Consider the following 7,316-nt stretch of genomic DNA (forward strand, 5'->3'; position numbering starts at 1 on the left):
CAGTACATGCTCGGAGCGCGGAAAATACAATTTTAATGTAATAAAAAAATAATAATAATACGTTCATACTTACTTTCCTCCTGTCCGGCCTCCAGCTATGACGTTTCATCCATGTCGCCGCTGCAGTCAATCACAGGCTGTAGTGGCGGTCACGCACGTCAGGATGACGTCAGAAGGCCGGCCTCCAGGGATGACACTTCATCCCAGGTGACCGCCTCTGCAGCCAATCACAGGCTGCAGCGGCGACATGGATGAAACGTCATCGCTGGAGGCCGGACAGGAGGAAAGTAAGTATGAAAGTTTTTTTTTTCCGCATGTATGTATGTTGGCATGTATGTATGTATGTTGTCATGCATGTATGTATGTATGTATGTTGTCATGTATGTATGTATGTATATATGTGCATGTATGTTTGCATGTATGTTGGCATGTATGTATATATGTGCATGTTTGTATGTATATTTGCATGTATATATTTGCATGTATGTATGTATGTTTGCATGTATGTATGTTTGCATGTATGTATGTTTGCATGTTTGTATGTATGTTTGCATGTATGTATGTTTTCATGTATGTATGTATGTTGTCATGTATGTATGTATGTATGTATGTATGTGCATGTATGTTTGCATGCATGTTGGCATGTATGTATATATGTGCATGTTTGTATGTATATTTGCATGTATATATTTGCATGTATGTATGTATGTATGTATGTTTACATGTATGTATGTTTGCATGTATGTATGTTTGCATGTATGTATGTATGTTTGCATGTATGTATGTTTGCATGCATGTATGTATGTATGTATGTATGTATGTTGTCATGTATGTATGTATGTATGTTGTCATGTATGTATGTATATATGTGCATGTATGTTTGCATGTATGTTGGCATGTATGTATATATGTGCATATTTGTATGTATATTTGCATGTATATATTTGCATGTATGTATGTATGTTTGCATGTATGTATGTTTGCATGTATGTATGTTTGTATGTATGTTTGCATGTATGTATGTTTGCATGTATGTATGTTGGCATGTATGTATGTTGGCATGTATGTATGTATATATGTGCATGTATGTATGTTTGCATGTTTTTATTTTTGCATGTATGTTTGCATGTATGTTTATATATATATGTGCATGTATGTAATTATGTTTGCATGTATTTATGTTTGCATGTATATTTGTGCATGCTTGTATATATGTATGTATGTATCTCTGCATGTTTGTTTGTATGTATGTATGTATGTATGTTTTCATGTGTGTGTGTGTGTGTATGCATGTATGTATGTATGTATGATAGTTTGCATGTATGTATGTATATATGTGTGTATGTTTGCATGTATGTATATTTGCATGTATGTATGTATGTATGTATGTATGTTTGTATATATGTTTGTATATATGTTTGCATGCATGTTTGTTTGTATATATGTCTGTATGGCCATGTATGATACTGTCTGCTGGCGCCCTAGATCTAAGTCAACTTCGCGGCAGGCTTCTATACATGGTATAACAGTCAGTATCACACATTAAACTGAATCTAAGCCTACGACATGTTTTATTTCATTTTTTTTTTATTTATTTTTTTACAGGTTTGGTGTTTGGACTACGTCGGTTTCGAGAACTACTTAGATGACGTTTTTTTTTCTACAATAAAATGGTTAATGAGGGTTGTGTTGGGGGTGCTTTATTTCAATAAAATATTTTATCTATATCTTTGTCTTTTCTTTTCAAATTGTATTACTACCACTTTAGTAATGGCCGCTGTCTGAGTGACAACATCCATTACTAAGGCGAGGCTTAGTGTTAGCCGGTGCAGAGGCTAACACTAACCACCATTATTACCCCGGTACCCACCACCACCAGGGGTGCCGGGAAGAGCCAGGTACGATCCAGTACCCGACCATCTGTTGTGATGGGTTGGCTCTGGGGCGGCCGCAGGCTGGTATTATGAGGCTGGGAAGGCCCAAAAACAGTGGACCTTCCCACCCTTGTAATGCTAGGCTGCTGCTGCTGTGTTGTATCTGGATGGTTATAAAAGTGGGGGGGACCCCACGTCATTTTTTAAAATTATTTATTTATTAATTTTTTATTTTTTTTAAAAAAGACATGGGGTTCCACCCAATTTATCATAACCAGCCACATACAACACAGTGTTATTAGCCTGGGAATGTACAAAACCAGTGGCTTCTCCCACCCGTGTAATGCCAGGCTGCTGCGGCCTTGTATATGGCTGGTTATTAAAAATGTGGGGGACCCGTCTATTGTTAAATTTGTTAAATTCCAAAAAAAAACGACGTCGGGGTCCCCCCCATTTTTATAACCAGCTTACGCCATACAGCCCCCCCTGTAGAGAACGCCATACAGCCCCCCCTGTAGGGAACGCCATACAGCCCCCCCTGTAGGGAACGCCATACAGCCCCCCCTCTGTAAGGAACGCCATACAGCCCCCCCTCTGTAGGGGACGCCATACAGCCCCCCCTCTGTAGGGAACGCCATACAGCCCCCCCCTGTAGGGAACGCCATACAGCCCCCCCTGTAGGGAACGCCATACAGCCCCCTCTGTATATAACGCCATACAGCCCCCTCTGTAGATAACGCCATACAGCCCCCCCACTACGTCTGCTATAGTGGTAGCTACGCCACTGCTCTCAGCTTTAATTTGAGGGTATTCACATCCTAATTTGAGGAAGGGTTTAGGAATTACATCTCTTTAATATGTAGCTGCCACTTTTTCAAGGGACCACAGGTAACCAACATCTGCTTTTCAAGATTAAATATTGTATATTGATTTGGCTGTTCTCATAGACATATAATTTCACCATTGCAACTTTTTCTATTTTTTTGATTGTGCACTCTCCTCATTTATAGTTCGCTTTTCATAGACTCTTTGCTGCTTTTTTCTATATCCCTTTTCCCCAGGTTTTATTTTTAACCTCCCTTATTTTCCTTGTATATTTGTTAAACTCTAAAATTAAGAAACCTAGAAGGAGAAAAAAACAGTAGTTTATAATAAATAGTGTTTCTTGATCCAGAAGAAGGGTATAGAAATGATGCCCAGAGTTTTAAATGTGAAAAAACAACATTGTTAGATGAATCATTTCTTTCTTTTTAACATTCTTTTTATAAGGAAGGCTCAAGTAGTTGGAAGGATACATGTAGTTACATACTTACATAATTTCTTAGGTAGACACATGTTCATCAAGTCCAACCTTTCTCGATCAATTATAAATCATTCATTGCTAAATTATTTATAACTCTCAATGCTATTTGTCTTCAAATGCTGTCATTGTATCTGCCATTACTACCTCTTGGGGTTGGGAATTCTATAGTTTAACTACTCTAACTGTAGAGAACCCTATCCTATGATGATGTCTGAAATGCCTTTCCTACACACCTAAAGAATGTCCCCTGGTCCCTTGTACAGTTCTTGGAATTAGGAGTACAGTAGATGTATCTTGTCATGCCTGTGTTTAGTTCTTACAGAGAGAGTGGGAAAGAAAATTGGGAAGAGCAGATATAGAAGAGGAAAGCGAGCGACAGATTTGGAGAGGAGGGGAGAGATAGAAGGCGAGTAAAGGTCAGGCGCAGGCATACCATATGTACAACCTGTGCAGTTGCACAGGGGTCCATTAGGCAAGTAGGCCTACTGTCACTTTTAAAGCAGCTTCCTCCTGTCTATTAGATTGTACGTAAGGGACTGAGCTAATGAGTTTCATGGCTCACAATTATTGGTGGATTGTTAGAAGACATAAGGGGGGGGGGTGTGCATAAGGGTGATGAGCTACTTGAGAACAAGGGAACAATACTGTTCTTGCACAGGGTCTTCCTGCTCTCTGTGTCTGCCCCTGGCAGAGATAGAGAGAGCTGCTGCAGGAGAGAGGGAGCGAGAAAAAAAGATAAAAAGTGAGAGAGAGAGATAGAGAGAGTGAGAGAGAGAGAGAGAGAGAGGGGAGAGAGTGAGAGGGAAAGAGGAGCAGAGAAGACAAAACCATCTATTCAGTTAACAACATCTTGAATGAAGTACAATAGAAACAAATGAAAAAAAATTGCTTGGACACATTAATACATTCCTCAAAACTGGCAAATAGAGTTGGCTGCAGTAGTGCATATCTGGTTGAATATGGCACCCTAAACTTTAAAGAACTCATAATATACTCAGATCTATTCATGGGACACATTTTTTTGGCATGTATGATTTTCTGTGGCTACTGAGTTTACAGCCAATTTCGATAAATACTTCAATGCAGCAGGGTTTCCGTTTTTTTTTTTGTGAAGTTATTTTTTTCACTATTGTTCATGCATTTATTTGTATTTTATAGTAAATTAGGCTGGCTTCACCCCCACCTTCTTCACCAAAATTTCATAGAACCAGGCCAGATGATCACATTCAGTCAAGCAACAGAGAGGGACAAGAAGCTATCATGCCCTGACCTAGACCTCAGAGGGCTACTCAGAAGATGCTATTCCATCCACTGTGTTAGTTTCATAATTACATTAAAAAAATGCAGGACCAAATCCAGGTTCGTAAAATCTCCTGGGCAGGAAAAAAAATTTGGGACCCCAGTAACAGTGTCACGTATAAGCTGGCCAAAACACATTAGATTCTTGTCGACAGGACCCATCAATAGTCTTGTATGAAGGCCGCCCCACTTGTTCCCGACTTCTCCTCTTGGAGCAGACGAGGTTCAGCATGTTGTATTTTAACATGCCAAATCTATTGTTTAACCAGAAGATTAGCTGAGCCAGAGGCTCAGTGCAGACAGATGGGATATTGGAGCTTCATGCAAGAATGGACCTCTGACTCTTAAAGAGGTTCTGTCACCACATTAGAAGTGCCCTATCTCTTACATAAGGAGATCGGCGCTATAATGTAGGTGACAGCAGTGCTTTTTATTTAAAAAACACAATCTATTTTCACCACTTATTAGCGATTTTAGATTTATGCTAATGAGTGTCTTAATGCCCAAGTGGGCGTGATTTTACTTTCGACCAAGTGGGCGTTGTACAGAGGAGTGTATGACGCTGACCAATCAGTGTCATGCACTCCTCTCCATTCATTTAGGCAGCGCATAGGGATCCATTTAGATCGCTATGCGCTGTCTTATACGCGTAATCTCGTTGTAACCTGTCATTTACCACGTAATCTCGCAAGATTACGCTTCCTCTGCTGTAACTACCACAGAAACATTAACGAAGTGCAGAGATTGTGAATAGACATCCCGTGGAATGTCTATTCACTGTCTAAACACTTCAGTATTGTTAATGTGTTACTATAAGGGTAAGTTCACACGACAGCGTCCGTAACGGCTGAAATTACGGGGATGTTTCCGCCTGAAAACATCCCCGTAATTTTAGCCGTAACGGCATGTGCAGGCGCTTGAACGCCGCGTCCATTACGGACGTAATTGGCGCTGCTATTCATTGGAGTCAATGAATAACGGCTCCAATTACGGCCAAAGAAGTGACAGGTCACTTCTTTGACGCGGGCGTCTATTTACGCGCCGTCATTTGACAGCGACGCATAAATACACGCCTCGTGTGAACAGACAAACGTCTGCCCATTGCTTTCAATGGGCAGATGTTTGTCAGCGCTATTGAGGCGCTATTTTCGGACGTAATTCGGGGCAAAAACGCCCGAATTACGTCCGTAATTAGTGCGCATGAACATACCGACAGCGCATAGCGATCCAAATGGATCCCTATGCGCTGCCTAAATGCATGGAGAGGAGTGCATGACGCTGATTGGTCAGCTTCATACACTCCTCTGTACAACGCCCACTCGGTCGAAAGTAAAAACACGCCCACTTGGGCATTAAGACACTCATTAGCATAAATCTAAAATCGCTAATAAAGTGGTGAAAATAGATAATTTTTTAAAATAAAAAGCACTGCTGTGATCTACATTATAGCGCCGATCTCCTTATGTAGGAGATAGGGCACTTATAATGTGGTGAGAGAGCCTCTTTAATAATATATATTAGTCAAAGCTGCCACATATTAAACTTTTATATCATTAAATGCTTTACATTTTTTAAAACTCACATGCCTTGTGTCTGGTAAAGGATGGAGGGGAGGTTGTGTTGGCGGCCTCTTAGTGTTGGAGGCCCCTGGTCTATAGCCCCTTTTGTCTTCCCTATAATCCAGCACAGTGGTGACAGCTCCTCTTTAATGTTCAGTGCTAGATATAAAATAACAGCTTAGCAAGTTTCTCCCTTTGGAGTTACACATACTGTAAGTAATGACTTATTTTTGTTCTAGGGTTTTGATCTTTCTGATGATGCATATTAATATTGTTGCTTACAGCTTAGGTGTTTTCATACTTTTATTGCTGGCATAATATTGGGTAGATCCATGAGTCATCCTTCCAAATCTTGCTACATTTTCTAAATGTTCTGGAGACACCCACATTACTTCTGAATAAAACTTATTTAAGGGATGTCAATTTAAATTTGAGATGAATCACAGAACCCTGCTGGCTTTCTTGCATACGTAAATATGAAGAAGTGGGATTTTTCCCACCTGTGTGCTATCAAACAGGCGCTTTTTTTATCTTTATAGATTAATGTTTATGGAATAGACTGATCATTTGTATTCCTTTTCTGACTCTTAATTATTAAAATGTTACAAACTAACTTTTATGAAGTTTCTCAGAGAATGGTTCAAAAACAAGTCTCTCAAAGAAATTCTTATGTAAGTTCGATATAGTAGAACTGCAGGGGTCGGCACATTACTTCCAGAATGAAACAATTAAACACCAGTACGCCCATCTGAATGAGTCCTTCCTGGAGAAAGGTGATGAATGGTCAGCATCCCCATGCTGCAGAGCAAAGTGGAGGAACATAATGAAGCAATGAAAGACCATTCTTCTTGTGCAAATATCACCTCATTAAAGGTGAGTGATTTTTTTTGGGTTTATTAATAATTGGTTAATTTTTGGGAAATTAATCAAAGGGTTCAATTCAATATAAGAATAATGTAGAGAATTCTCCAGCTGCTAAATGCTTCTGACGGTATTGTTACTGAGGCATCCAAATCTTATTACCCATAATTCTAGGAGTAACACTAAAGGCTGGTTTACACAAAACAATTTTTAAAGCCACTGACAATGATTGGTGGTTTGAAAAATTGTTCAGAGTTTCTGATGGATATTTCCATCCATACAATTATCATACATTTAACCCCCACCGATTAAACATTGATGCCCAACATATCAAACGCTAGCTGATATGTCTTTCTTTCTGACCATTGAGCTTGACCACCCCTTCTGACCCTTCCTGTTGCTTGACTCCGTGCAACTACA

Source organism: Rhinoderma darwinii, chromosome 5, assembly GCF_050947455.1.
Source record: "Rhinoderma darwinii isolate aRhiDar2 chromosome 5, aRhiDar2.hap1, whole genome shotgun sequence".
Classification (NCBI taxonomy): Eukaryota; Metazoa; Chordata; class Amphibia; order Anura; family Rhinodermatidae; genus Rhinoderma; species Rhinoderma darwinii.